This window comes from Sebastes fasciatus, chromosome 9 (genome assembly GCF_043250625.1).
Source record: "Sebastes fasciatus isolate fSebFas1 chromosome 9, fSebFas1.pri, whole genome shotgun sequence".
NCBI lineage: Eukaryota > Metazoa > Chordata > Actinopteri > Perciformes > Sebastidae > Sebastes > Sebastes fasciatus.
In genome coordinates this window covers 4,800,961-4,816,829 of record NC_133803.1, presented here as the reverse complement: position 1 = coordinate 4,816,829, position 15,869 = coordinate 4,800,961, and the positions used below count along the sequence as shown (strand labels likewise).

Here is a 15,869-nt window from a genome sequence, read left to right as displayed (position 1 = left end):
TAACAGCGTGTCGGTAACATGTAGTGAGTTACCGCTGTCTTTAGTTAGATGTCCTACCTTCTCATCAGAGTGTGTGGAGGCTTGTTGTGTCTCGTGCAGTCTGTCTCTGTGTCCTCACAGAGCAGGGGACATGGCTCAAGATCTTCAAGTGCTCCTCGGAAAAGTCATACTCCAGAAGAAAAAGTAAACAATGAACAGTGATTTCAACACATTTTCGGCCATAAAGTAAAATTAAAAAAAAAAAAAATGGATCGTGTAGAAAAATTAAGAATCTTGTAATGACAATTAAAAAATCATTTGTATTATGCAGAAAATCATTGACTTTCCTTATATTGCAAAAGGAAGATTATTCAAAACCTAAAATCAGCCCAAACACAAGTAGCAACATCCTTTTAGTACTGCTAACTGAGATTAAATGACATGCACAATGCAGTAAGCTTTGGGTGATTTTAGGTGATTCAACTGCCCTGAACGTTCAGTTGTAGAATTTCCGACCGTCCATGAAGCCATCAGCCTCGTGGAGGAGGAGGAAGATTTCATAGTATTTTGATGAGTGGTGAGGGTGACACTGAAATGTCATCTGCCACCCATGACTTTCTAGATGTGTAGCAGTCTGCCAACTCTTTGACTATTCCTGAACCATATTTGGTGATGAATAATCTCTTCCTTATCTACTGACACATCAACAGAAAATACCCACTGGTGATGTGGTGCACCAAAGCTGCTGCAAACCATGAATCCAGTCAGTTATTATCAATGATCACTGACTGACAATGGTAGAGAGACAGTGTGATGACAAATAACTATTATTGACATTGTATATGTATATTTCAGATTTGAGCTGTTATAAGCCCACTAAATGTCACTTTACCTTCATATACGTTTGCTTACTGTTTTACAAAGTGTTTACACCTCTGTATAGGCTATTACGTCTCATTACGCATATACATTTACTACACTCCTGTTTACATTCAGTTTATTCATTTACTTTCTACCTCAAATTATACTATTTTATATATCTTATATTTTATTCCTATATTTTAACTTGCTCTATTTTTTTGTTTTCGATTCTCATATTTTTTACTTGCATGATTTTCTTTTCATACATATTTAATGATGTTGTTTAAGGGAGCCTGAGATCTAAGATTTTCATTGCCAACGACTGCTTCTCTGTAATTGTTGTGCATATGACAATGAATAACTTGAAACTAAATCCCACTGAATGCAGTGATAGGGCTGAGAGATATGTCTTAAATCATCTATCATGATATATGTCGTTTTATATCATGATATAAAATTACTCAATATTGCCACAAAGCATTCCTGCACATTGATTTGCAACATTACCCACAATCTACTATAACCAGATATTAGGGCTGTCAATCAATTAAAATATTTAATTGCGATTAATCTCAAATCAATCACACATTTTTTTTTATCTGTTCAAAATGTACCTTAAAGGGAGATTTGTCAAGTATTTAATACTCTAATCAACATGGGAGTGGACAAATATGCTGCTTTATCCATATGTATGTATATATTTATTATTGGAAATCAATTAACAAAACAAAACAATGTCAAATATTGTCCAGAAACCTTTAAGGTGGAGGGTATAAATACAGCGGCAAGCTGCAAGACGAACTTATATATATATATACAGTATATACTGTATATATATAGGGCTGTCAATCGATTAAAATATTTAATTGCGATTAATCGCATGATTGTCCGTAGTTAATCATGATTATTCGCATATTAATCACATATTTTTTTATCTGTTTCAAATTGAACCTTAAAGGGAGATTTAAGAAGTATTTAATACTCTTCTCAACATGAGAGTGGACAAATATGCTGCTTTATGGTAAATGGTAAATGGACTTGCATTTATATAGCGCTTTTCTAGTCTTCCGACCACTCAAAACACTTATGCAAATATATGTTAATATTTATTATTGGAAATCAATTAACAACACAAAACAATGACAGATATTGTCCAGAAACCCTCACAGGTACTGCATTTAGCATAAAAAATATGCTCAAATCAAAACATGACAAACTGCAGCCCTACAGGCAACAACAGCTGTCAGTGTGTCAGTGTGCTGACTTGACTATGACTTGCCCAAAACTGCATGTGATTATCATAAAGTGGGCATGTCTGTAAAGGGGAGACTCGTGGGTACCCATAGAACCCATTTACATTCACACATCTGGAGGTCAGAGGTCAAGGGACCCCTCTGAAAATGGCCATGCCAGTTTTTCCTCGACAAAATTTAACTTAAGTTTGGAGCGTTATTTAGCTTCCTTTGCAACAAGCTAGTATGACATGATTGGTACCAATGGATTCCTTAGGTTGTTTACTTTTATATCTTACCATATGATAAAATATCATCAGTCTAGCTTTAAAACCGAGCCCGCTACCATCTCCGAAAGATCGATTGCGTTAATGCGCTAAAGAAATTAGTGGCGTTAAAACAAATTTGTATTAAGTCGTTATTATTGTGTCAACTTTGACAGCCCTACCAGAGATATTAAAGAGAAAGATACAGCAAATTAACTGATGGAAAACAACTTTATTTCGTCTCACATCTTGAAAGTCTCTTATTTTTTATGAGACATCACATTTGCTGGCTGCTCGACTCGAAAAAGAGAAAAGAAGACTGCTGGAATTAATTTGCTGTTCTGAGTTGGATTGCTCAGTAGAGAGGTAATTTCCTGGAGCAGCAGTCCATATTTCTGGAGCAAGATAGAGGTTCAAAAAGACCTAACACTATTTCAGTGTAGCAGATGGAATCAAATTGGCCTAAATAACTTGAAAGTGATGGGCTGCTTTATTCATATATCCCAAGAAGCACAATGGAAGTACGTTCCAAAGTTATTTTACGCAACAAGTGATGACTAGATGATTGACTCACTGAAAATTACAGTTAAACACTCTTGTTTGTGTAAATAATGAAGAAATAGGAAGTAATGGTGTGTAAACAGTCACGGAGGGAGCTGTGTCATTACTCATGTCATCTTACTAGCATTAGTCACTCGTAACCACACAGTTTTTCATGCAAAGACAGCACATGTATCCAAGCTGAGGGTCAATGCTGACAGTGTTTAACAGTTTGAGGTATTTGGTCAAGGTCGAAACAACACAGGTGATAAAAAAGACACAGTGTACCTTAGGGAGCTTGTATTCATGTGACTGTGGGAAAACTGACATGAAAGCTTTAAAGTTTCCCCTCCCAAAAAGCAAGTTGAAATGTTGAATTATTTTCCTTTACAAATGACTACAGGAAAAAAATGTGCAATCAATTGATGCCTTTATGCAACACAATATCCTGCTATAAATCCGTCTGAGAAGAAAACAAAGTAGGCACGTTACAATCCTCTCTTCTATTGCTTTCAGAGTGCAGCTTGTTTTCTTATACGTGTCTGTGAGAACTGACACCCATGTATAATTTCGTCATAACACGTGGGCCCGTCTGAACTGCCGCGCCGAGGCGTTGTTTACGGTTGTTTTTTGTGAGTCTGGTCCGGACACACTAAGCTTTGGTCTCCCACTGTTTGCTCATATAGTCGTGGTAGTCATCCACACCCTGTCTCTCCCCCCCTGTCTAAAAAAAGCCTGCTGTGGTTATGGACAGAAATCATGTGTGAAGGAGGGCTAGTCTGGCTGCTTCCTCACTAACCCGAACCGACCGAGGAGGAGCTGGGCCACAGAAGACTGAGGGACTACTGTCTCGCTCTCTCTCTGCTGCTATAAAGACACAAAACTACACTTCATTACATCAATGACCATTTAAATATCTTTATTTACTGTAGCTGAATATGTCTCTCTACAACTGCTCTCTCTCTCTCTGTACCTTCACATTCCTCCAACACATCCCAACTCGGGGCGTCACTTTACGGTCGCAGTAAACTCGTGCTTGATGTTGTGGATTCAGACAAAAGCACTTGCTTAGGTTTAGGCCAGTGGGTAACTTCCGGGTCTGAAAGGTGAATCCAATGCGGCTCAAACAACAAAGGAAATGCACCTAAAAGACTGGAATTCTCAGCAAATACAATACAAGTTTTAAAAAGGAGAAGAGGTTTGACTATGGTATTGGATTGTACTGTATCACCAACACAGTCTCAAGGCAGTTCGTGAAATAGTCACAAAATGTGATGTATTGATTTGTGTATATAGACACAAATTAAAAAAAAAAAATTGTGATGGTCAGCACGAAATCAATTCGTATATAATCCACATAATTGTGAACCGGGAAGTATAGAGAGCGTCGAGCGCAGCGTAAGGAGGAGGTCGGGGTGGATGGGTGGGTCAAAAACGCATTATTTTTAACAGCCAGCAGGGGGCGACTCCTCTGGTTGCAAAAAGAAGTCTGATTGTATAGAAGTCTATGAGAAAATGAGCCTACTTCTCACTTGATTTATTTCCTCAGTAAACATTGTAAACATGAACTCGAGGCTTCGAAACGGCAGTCCACAAACCAATGGGTGACGTCACGGTCACTACATCCACTTCTTATAGGCTATAGTCTATGATTTAGGCAACAAAACCACTTAGTTAGGTTTAGTAAAAAAACATCTTGGTTGGGCTTGAAATCACTACGTTTGTAAAGTGAAAATGAAACTTAACGTTGTGAACAGTGGACACGAACAGCTGATTGTAAAGTGAAAGTGAAACTTTACACACAGGACACAAACAGTGGTCTCCTGGATGAAAGCCCTGTGTTTGTTGGACCCATCCAGCACCCTTTATGTGTTTTTCGCACTCCCCGACCACTTTCTCTGAGTGTTGAAGTATTGACACAGATGGGTTTACATTGTAGTTACTTGAAAGCCCAGTAGGTCTCATGCAAACACTAAAGCGTGCCTTGTGCGTCGGTATCACACGCCGAGGGCTGTGACAAAGCGGTGGTATTTGACACCCTGAGTGAGAACAGGCTGGTTCGTCGGACTTGTTTTCTGGCTTGTGTAGCCAAAGGGGGAAAAATCAGTCAGCAGCTTCTCAGTGCAGCAGGCCACAGCCTTGACTGGGTTTTTCCAAGGATAGGAGAGAGACAAAGAAAATAAGAGAAAAAAGAGGGAAGCAGTGAAACAGAGTCAAGAAAAAAGGGAGCGGATGGTTTCTACGAGACACCTCCTTCATCAGAAAAACACTGAGCTGCTGTGGAAATTATAAGTAAAAACACTCTGGACCCATGAATTAATGCACAAAACACTGTGGGGGTTAAAGTATAGCAATTGTAATTACAATGAAGGTACACAAACCTCAGATAACAATGAACCAAAATACTACTGACTCTTATTGACTAGCCAAAAGCAAAAACACTTTCATCCAATCCTAAACTTCCAAGTGGACAAATGATCCCCATGTAGTCAGCTCATGTGACTGATCATCTATTCACATTCCTGAACAACATCATAAAATCAGTTTCTGGGTGCACCACACATTCCTGAACATCGTAAAATCCAGTCTCCAATGAGCTGAGTTGAACAGAATCAGTAATCATGGGTGAAATAATGATAAACTAACACCGCCGACGGGTCCGGTGCCATTCTGTCTTTCAGATGCTGTTGCGGGCTGAGTTGTCAAGCTGGAGTGAAGATACTGGTATCATATGAACAGCCTAAGGAGTCAATTGGTACCAACCAGCTTGTTGGGAAAAAAGCTTAATAGCGCTACGAAGTTAGCCTCAATTTTGGTGAGGAAAAATTGGCATGTCAATTTTCAATCTTGACCTCTGACCTCAAGATATGTGAATGAAAATGAGTTCTATGGGTACCCACCCACAAGTCTCCCCTTTGCAAACATGCCCATTTTATTATCCCTAAACAGTCTTAGAATTACATACATTGGATGTCACTGTAAAGTTGAGACTATTGCGGATCCAGTGAGCCCAACTGTATTCATGTGTGATGATGTTAGTCCCCATAGTAGTTCATTGTAGTGAGACCATTTTTGAAACTTGAGCTCACTGTCCTGTGGTGACCTCTAGGATAATCACAGCCTCATGAAAGTTTACAGTCACAAACTAGAGACCTAGAGCATTCAGAGGGTGGATGGCTTACCTAGCTAGATTGACAATAAGGGGGTTTCTGAGCAGTTTACACAACAGAAGGGCTCGCCATCCAATCGCAGAAAAATGCAATTCTTGCAGAAATCTCCAAATGTCAAAGGTTTTTGATACCTTTTTCTATGGTGTTCCTCAAGGTCTTGGTGTCTTAATGTGGTATTTTGGAGGGATTACTGATCATTTTTATCAATTCTCGATAGTTAGAAAATGGTTAATTTTAGCACCAAATCTGTGTAACAAATGAGATCAACTCCAAAATTGCTGCAACAATTTACGAGACATAAGAGAGCATGGGGATGGACATCACACAATTATATCATCATGTTCTACACTCTTATACACTTTGACAATTTATTTTAATTGATTAATTCATTTATTCATTTTGTATTTCTTATTAATGACTAGAACAACTTGACACACAGTGCTGAGCTGCATCTCAAATTAATCTTCAGATGATGTGCACCACTTCTATGTTCACTATTTATCTACTCCTGAACATCCCCTGTCCCCAAACCCCTACCACTCTAAAAAAAGAAGGGGGAATGGTAAGGGGTTAATGTTTCATGCGCGCATACTTTCACAGAACCATCATGCAGAAATGAGGAATGAATGGGAATGTAAGAACCGCAATGAAAACAGTACTGTAACTGTAGCTCGACAGGTGCATGTTGTGGCTGAGGCCTTTGCCACCAACTGATTTCTACGAGGCACCTGTTTGACAATATATCTGCCAGTAGAGACGTTTTTAGCCTGCACAAGCAGAACAACAAGCCAACTCAACCTGCTAAGAGTCCCGTTCCCACAGTAGCTTGTAACACAAGAAGAATCTGGAGGTACAGTCAATGGCCTAATTTTTGTTGCATAGTTGTATGCATTTCCATTGTGAACTGAAAATCTTATGTCATGAACTTCCTACTGACCCCAGACAGTTCCCTCTCATGTCATTTTTAGAACACAGGTTTATGAGTAAATAAACATCATACATGTCTAATTCAAGGACATCCTGTGAAGTCTGTGGCATTAGAGGCGAGCTAGGGGAGAGGAGGAGGGCATGACATGAATGGGCTGGAAGTGGCTTTCTGACCACATACTGAGATTTAAGAGGACAGCGGAATTCCAATGGATGGCCTCTTCAACCCCTAAAGGGCTCAGGAGACACAGAGGGAGTGAAGTAAATCCCATTTGGGATTAAGAATTTCGGGGCCTGGCTCCGTTTTGGAAGATTAAGGTTTCGGGCTGAAGCGACGAAGACAGGCAAACAAAGGCAAAAAAGTCCTCGGGGAGGTCTGTGAGAGTGAAATCCCTCCTCATCGTTACCTTCAAATTCCCAACAGAGTGCCAGTGGTCTGCAAGGGTCACGCTAGAATGAAATCCCTGTCACGATGGATGAACCAGAAATCTGCTACTGCACAGACAACGAGTTCCTCTTAATCCAGTGGTGCATTTAGGGACGAGCTAAATGTAAGACAGTCCATTCTATAATGGTTCCCAACCGCTTTTCTATTTTTTGTATCTGAGGAAAAAACTGAGCCCCCCTCCCTCGATAATGTCTGACGTCATCACCCTTAAAAAAAATTACAAATCCTCAAACAAAATCCTCAACGTGAATAAGGTGATACCGTGTATTAAATGAGTCAACTTTCTTTAATGAATATAACTCGTCAGTTTTGTCAACATAAATAAAGTGATGACGTTGTGACGGATTCGCCAAGCGATTGAAGATACATAATTTTTTTTTTTAACTATAATAGTGTTAGAGCCAAAATAGATTTTGTGTTATTATGATTAAATACCTGTAATGTTATATTTGTTAGATTGCTGCTACACCACCTTACTAATACAGGTGCAGGCTTCCCATTGTGTGCAGCAAGCGGAAGAGCAAATGTTGTTTTTGAAAGGCTAAACGCCAACAAATACGGATTGTGCCAGAATATTTCGTTAGTTAATAAATGATGTGTATTTTTTAAATGATTACATCTATCTTTTTTCAATAAATTTTGACTTTTGGACTTTACAACGCTCTGGAGTTATTGGAAATGTTTGGATCACAAAAGTCACAAATAAACCTTCGCAGCCACCACTGGAATCTAGTTCTACAAATCATATAATACTAATAATATTAGTGTAGCCTGATCTTTATCTGAAACTGTGCAAAATGTCGGGTTCAAACAGAATGGCCTACTAAGTAGCAAAAAATAATAAGTTTTATATACAGATTTTTGTATAAATGATCCAGTAAGTGTGTTATTATGATTTTAGTTATACATGTGCAAATCTAATTTTGACAACCTCAGAGCAGACAAATTCTTGTGCACCCCCTGTGATCTTTGGCGTCCCTCTAAGGGGGGCCTGGACCCCAGGTTGGGAACCACTGCATTATAGGATTCATCTCTTAAATTGAAGTCTAGCAACTTCAAAATTAGCATTAGTTCCGAAATTCTGCACTCGTGGTTGATTGTTGCTGAAATCTTTCTATTCAACCATGGAAATCACCCCAAATCCTTGAAAACATCAGCTTTGTATTCATCAAATTCACTCTGTTCACCTCTTCAGTCTTTACAATCCTCTTTTATCAATAAGTTCGGTATGTGCTGAAGGCTGACATTTTGGGCGCAAACTTATCTAAAAAATGAAGCCACGTTGCCAAATATGTTTTAGATTTAGTGGCCTATAATTTGTAGCTGACATGTTTATCGCTCCACTGGTTTCAGATGCAGCCCTCACTATTTTGTAGGTTCTTGCTTTGGTGAATAAAGCTCAATAACATCTGTTGTGTTTCCAGTCATGACAAACAAGCGTGATCATTCATATAATGTAAATGTGAGAAACTGAAATGTGCCTTGAAGCAAAGTTCACATCTCATAATTTTGACCAACAGTGAGTTCTTAATCTTCCCCCAATAAATGCTCATACAATTTATGAATAATACGAAGTTCACATTCTGTTGTGCATATGAGGAGGAGGATTGTGTGAGCGTGCATTCCTTTCATTTCTACATTCCTGTGCAGTAACGATGTTGTGCTGATGAAAAGGGTTGAATCCTGCTCTATAGAGAGTTGGTGTTAAAGGTTAAACACACTTACCCCTTTCACACCGAGGACTGAACCAGGGTTGAACCAGGGTTGTTTTTTTGTATGAAAGGGTTAACCCGTGTTGATCGACTCGCCTTTGCGACCCAGGTCGAGAGGTGGGTCAGACCAGGGTCGGACCAGGGTCGATGTCGATGTGAATTGCACGGACCAAGGTCGCTAACAAACGGGGCGGGACGAACCTATTCAGTTGCAAATGAGGGCGCACGGTCCGTGACGCAACTCTCACAGGTCGCTGTGGTTCATAAACAAACAGCGGGGCGGCAGCAGGAATGATTTCAGACACACCGGAGATGAAGAACGGACGACAACAACACAGATATTTGCCGAGACTTTGAGGTGCGGGAGGTTCTGACCGTCCGCGTGAAGAAGAAAAAAGCGGTAGATGACGGGACGGTGAGAGACAACGTAGTGTAACGAACATAACAAGGCTGCTGAATGAGACATCCGCCGTTACGTTACACGGAAACACACCGTGTTAATAATACCTCACGGTACCGCCAGCTGTACGCGCATCTGTTTTTAAAGCTGGTTTTACACAAGTTCTATTTGTAACGTTACCTTTTTAAACTTTTATCTTTCAAAATAAACCTGCTAAAAGATCCATCTGTCGCCTGTTCTCTCTCTAACAAACCCAGTCCTAGTTCATTACATTATTGAGCAATTAGCAACAGTTGCCACACTTCCAGCTGAACAACTTTAGTAGGTCTACTATATGAAGTAAATCTTTGCTGGGATGGTGGAGTGAGTGAAATATACATTTCAGTCTTCAGAAGTGTCTAATCTGTGTGTAAATGTAGCCTATATTATCATATTAGATAACATAATGTAGTTTAATATATGATAAATGGGTACTGTAGATAGGCAGAGGAAAAAAGGTTCATGTTGATGAATAGATGTTGTAAATCTGTATGTTGTCTGTATGTTTTTGCATACATTACAGCTCCATACATACATATATTATGTATATATTTTATAAAGTTAAAAATGCTGAGTGTACTATATTTACACTTTATCCCAAAAACATGCATCATTCTGTGACATTCTGTTTTTGCTCAAATTGATGATGTCACTATCATCCTCTCTCTATGATCCTCCAGAGGTGTTTTATGAGCTAAAAACACACTGTGAAAGGGTTAAAGTTGTAAGACGAAAACACGGACAACTCCCAGACCGGACTACACCGTGGTAGCGACCTGTCAATCACAAGGTAGCCACGCCCTAAAGCATCCCCTGCTCTATGGTCTATTTGACTCTAAATGGGACCATAATTTACTAAATGAACATCATGCTGTATTGAAGAAGACTTGAAACTAGTGATTGAGACCATAAACTCATGTTTACAATGTTTACTGAGGTAATAAATCAAGTGAGAAGTAGGCTCATTTTCCCATAGATTTCTATACAATCAGACTTTTTTGTGCAACCAAAGGAGTCGTCCCCTGCTGGCTGTTAGAAAGAATGAAAGTTTAAGGCACTTCCACATTGGCTTCACTTTTCAGACTTGGAGGTTAAGCTGGTTAAGCTGCTGCAAAAATACATTTTTGACAAAAAAAATCTTCAGAAAAAAGTCAAGCAAGATCATCATGGGTCAGTGTGATACAGAACAATCCGATACCATCGTCATGCACAGACCTCTTTCTTCTCCTTTTTAAAGCTTGTATTGTTCATGTATTTGCTGAGAATGTCTTTTAAGTGCATTTTCTTTGTCCTTTTCCACCAAGGAAAAGTGGTAGCTAAACTTGTGAATAAATTGGTAATATTTCCATTACATTTATAGAGAGACAAAGTCCAGCCCCTTCTGTTGGACACCATGGGACCTCATATCAGAAATTTTTTTAACAGTAGTCAACGGAGAGAGAGAGAGATTTTTGTTGAATTGCATCATGAATCACACATATGGCGTTTGTCAATTTAAAAGAAAATTTTGCAAGTCAAGAAAGTTGCAGTATCAGACTGTGAAAATACGTAATTAGAAAGACGACACACCCAAAAGTTACATAGTGGCGTCTCTCTCACTGAAGCTACGATGCCTGTGTGTTTCCTACTGGGATGAACTCACACCAGCAACAGGTCTGATCCTTCTTTCTCTTCCCGGCTGATAAAAAGACCAGAAGTCGCTGGATAAAACACATCAGGTCAGATAACGTTACGTTTGTGCGTGGTCATAGCTAAGTTAGCTAGCTAGCTAGTGTTGGTGACGTATATTGTGCGAGACGAGAGATGTAGTTCACTGAGCGGTTTCACACAAAACTAAATGATTCTACGACAAACTGAGACTTTCTAGACTTGCAACATTATGTTTTAAAGGTCCCATATTGTGAAAAGTGAGATTTTCATGTCTTTTATATTATAAAGCAGGTTTAAGTGATTATATAAATACTGTTAAACTTTCAAAACGCTCAATATACGGAGAAATACACACAGCCCGTATTCAGAAATTGTGTGTTTGAAACAAGCCGTCAGGATTTCTGTCCATTTGTGATGTCACAAATATACAATATTTAGACCATGACATGGTTTTAAACGTAAACATTCTAAATGTGTCCCAGTTTATTTCCTGTTGCAGTATATGTAAATAACATCAGCTGACATTATGATAAAAATAAAGTTGTTTTTTTAACATTACAGCATGTAAACATGTTCTAATAGAAACACAAAATACAAGTATGAACCTGAAAATGAGCATGATATGAGACCTTTAAATTGACAAACATCATATGTGTGATTCATGGCGCAATTCAAACGGGATCAAAAAGATATTTGTCTCTCGCCGTTGACTACCGTTCGCCTTTCTATTTCTTAAGTGGTTAAATATGAAATAGCACAATGTGTTACATGTTCCTGGTTGTTACGCTGTTGTTTATCACGGTACAGTCTGTACCAGCACTGGTGTTCTGGGGTTTCATGCGTGTCTGCTCATTCCATTGCTTGAGCATGCACTGGTCAAATTCACCATACAGCTAAAGTGTACGTGCGTGCATATCTGTGACCGAGTGCACATGCAATCAGATATGTTTGTTTTTTTGTGTGCATGTATGTTCCCCACATACATAAGATCATCTGTTAAATCAATTGAGGAAATGTGAATTCCCCCGCTGACAGTCTCAGCTGTTAAAAATACTTCTGGTCCATGTGTATGTTTTGCAGTCAGCTATAGATGATCTACTCTTCTCTTCAGTGATTTCTCTCTTTGTGAGTCTTTTCAAAAATCATCCTTATCAGACCTCCTCACACTGGCCCATCCTTTTATCTTATCAGAGGATGTCAGCCATCCTGTTGGCCTCTCCTGAGATGGAAACTAATCAAACAGAGGTAACTGAGGGCAGGGTCTTCTTGTTTCTTCATGTTTTCTATGGTGTGGTTATGTCCATTACACATCCTGTTTGCCCATTTAAAATCCATTACTCAATTGTTCTCTCTCTATTGTTGCGTGAGACGGCACCAGCTGTATTTTCCAGTCTTATTGATACCCGGCCATTAAACCTGGACTGATTGCAACCCACTCCTCTTGTTTGCTTGACTCTGAGGCCATCTGTTGAAGTCATCAGATCCCCCAAAGGAATACTCAAGGTTATTATAGTTGAAGAAAACTTGATAAATACCATGATGTGTTTAGAATTCTTCCAGATGTTAGGGGTCAATTAGCCCATAGGACAGGGGTCGGCAACCTTTACTATCAAAAGAGCCATTTTAAGCAAAAAAAAACAAAAAAAATAAACCTGTCTGGAGCTGCAAAACATTTGCAGTGAGGTAGGGGCAACATTGAGGGGAAAAAAAATCTGAGATTTCGAGAATAAAGTCAGAACTTTACGAGAAAAAAAGTCGTAATATAACGAGAATAAAGTCAGAACTTTACGAGAAAAAAAGAAAATAAGACGTAAAATTACTACTACAATACATATATATACTAATATTATGACTTTATTCTCATAATACTATGACTTTTCTCTTAAACTTCTGACTTTATTCTCAAAATCTCAGATTTATTTGTTTTTCCTCAATGTGTCCCTAATACTCCGTCGTACCATAATCCTACAACAATGATAAATAAAAATGAAAATGTAAACAAAAAAACAGTTATTCATTTCCGCTTATTTATTAAAAATCCACAGGGAGCCACTGGAGAGGATCTAAACAGCAACATGTGGCTCCGCAGCCTCAGGTTGCTGACACGTGCCATAGGAGGTAGCCTCGTTGAACTACGGATGACAGCACTTTCTATATGGACTGTACTTACTGTTGAGTGGAGTGAGTAGTGTTGTGTGGATTATCCAGAAGGAGGGGGACACTATTTATGGACAAATCTGTTGAACTTGTTGTGTAATGTTTCAATGATGTGAGCACCACAAATGAAATAGATGTAAGACGGAAATATATATTTTGATGTAGGCATGGTTTTGGTGAACCAACCAGTTAAAGAGTAACTTTCCTCTGGACACATGTCATCTGGTAACAACGTCCAACAGTGATGTCACGCAGTCTGGGGGTACACTTCGGCCCGATTCCAATCCGGCCCCTACACCCTCTCCCTACCTACTTCCACTCCGTTCACGTGGAGTGTTCGCCATATTGTGACATCCCAAATTAGCAGGGAGTGAAAGCAGGTTATGAAACCCTCCCAACAGCGAGTCTGCATCGATGCCGACTTAACCACCTGCCCTTACTGACGACGTGCAACGCTGTTTTGTGTTCGTCATGAAATACGCTCCGTACAAGTTCCATCGTACTAACAATAAACTAAACTGCTCAAACTAAGATAGACATTTAATGTTGTCATACAGACGTTAATAACTTAAAGGTTACGTTGTATTTAGGATCAAATATACCCTTGTCTAGTCAGACATATATATTAAATAATACATATATATATATATATATTAGGGCAGTCAAAGTTAACATATTATTATAATAACGCATTAACGCAAATTCATTTTAACGCCACTAATTTCTTTAACGCATTAATGCAATCAATCTTTCAGAGGTTGTAGCAGGCTCAGTTTTAAGACTAGAGTGAATATGGTATCATTTGAAACTTGAAAACCTAATGAATTCATCGGTACCAACCATGTCATACTAGCTTGTCGCGAAGGAGGATAAATAACGCTCCAAACTTGTGCTAAATTTTTCGGAGAAAAACTGTCATGTCTTTGGTCCCTTGACCTCTGACCTCCAGATGTGTGAATGTAAATGGGTTCTATGGTACCCACGAGTCTCCCCTTTACAGACATGCCCATTTTATGATAATCACATGCAGTTTGGGGCAAGTCATAGTCAAGTCAGCACACTGATACACTGACAGCTGTTGTTGTCTGTTGGGCTGCTGTTTACCATGTTATGATTTGAGCATATTTTGTATGCTAAATGCAGTACCTGTGAGGGTTTCTGGACAATATCTGTCATTGTTTTGTGATGTTAATTGATTTCCAATAATAAATATATACATATATTTGCATAAGTGTTTTGAGTGGTCTGAAGACTAGAAAAGCGCTATATAAATGCAAGTCCTGTCATGTTCTGGCTGTGCCAGCCTCTTATTATTTACTTTTGTGATTTTGGATTTGGTTTATTTGTATATATTTCCGGTGTTTCCTGTTTTATTTTGGTAGTTCACTCCTCCTGTGTCTTGTCTGGTTTTACTTCCCTCCTTTGTTTGTTTTCCCGCCTTTTGTTGATTGTCTGCCCCGCCCTGATTTGTTTCACCTGTGTGTAATCTTGTCTGTTACTTAAGCCTGTGTGTTTCCCCTCTGTCCTTGTCGGTTCGTCTTGTCACCCCAGTCCCGTCTACCTTGTCATCCGTGTTCATTGTTTCCTCCAGCTCTGGTCCTAGTGTTCCTCCTGCCCGTGTTCTCGTATCCTCTGGTTTGTAGTTTTGTTTTGTTCTCGGTTTGATTTTGGTATGTTTTCTTTGTACTTTGTTCCCCTCCTTGTTTTGTGGTTTTTGGATTTTTGTCAGCTTAATTAAAGCTCGCTTTTATTTAAAAAAACTTCCGTCCTGCTTGTTTACTCTGCATTTGGGTTCACTATAAAAACTCAGCACACGACAAGTCCATTTACCCTAAAGCAGCATATTTGTCCACTCTCATGTTGAGAAGAGTATTAAATAAATACTTGACAAATCTCCCTTTAAGGTTCAATTTGAAACGGATAAAAAAATGTGATTAATATGCGATTAATCATGATTAACTACGGACAATCATGCGATTAATCGCAATTAAATATTTTAATCGATTGACAGCCCTATATATATACAGTATATACTGTATATATACCGTATATATAAGTTTGTCTTGAAGCTTGCTGCTGTATTTATACCCTCCACCTTAAAGAAGGGTGCCTCTTTGAGCTGAGTTGGGGTGGGAGGGTGCAGGGGCCGGATTGGAATTGGGCCTTCTGCATCACTGCATCACTTTAAAGGTACAGGGTTGCGTTCGAAAAGTAAAAAAAATGACATCCTAACGTCTTTTCCAAACCACTTTTCCTTGACCTCGATTGATAACATCATGAGGTCAAGGAAAGATGAGAAGGAGAATTCATGAGGACTTAGGAAAAGACAACCGTGGTGTTCAGAGAATCCGACTGCACTTTCTCTAGGCTCCGTAATTATGGGATGTTATTCTCTCTTTTCCTTTGGTAAAGGATGGTTCCAGTGTATCATCTGCTAAAGGAGATAATAAAGGAAGCATTGAAGCTCCGTTCCTCAGCATTTGGAGAA

At 39.1% G+C, this 15,869-nt stretch overlaps 2 protein-coding genes across 6 annotated transcripts in view; one reads left to right on the top strand and one right to left on the bottom strand.

Annotated features, from left to right (window-relative positions):
• Positions 1-153, bottom strand: part of LOC141773680 (equilibrative nucleoside transporter 1-like) — a 31,307-nt gene extending 31,154 nt beyond the window's left edge. Inside the window, exon 1 of one of the 2 annotated variants that reach the window (XM_074645607.1) lies at positions 58-153. The gene's annotated coding sequence lies outside the window, so the exon portion shown is untranslated. The remainder of the gene's footprint in view (positions 1-57) is intronic. The other variant, XM_074645611.1, reaches the window with a different exon arrangement.
• The window catches only part of LOC141773667 (echinoderm microtubule-associated protein-like 6), a 512,018-nt gene that overhangs the window by 341,718 nt on the left and 154,431 nt on the right, over positions 1-15,869 (top strand). The gene's annotated exons all lie outside the window — the stretch shown is intronic.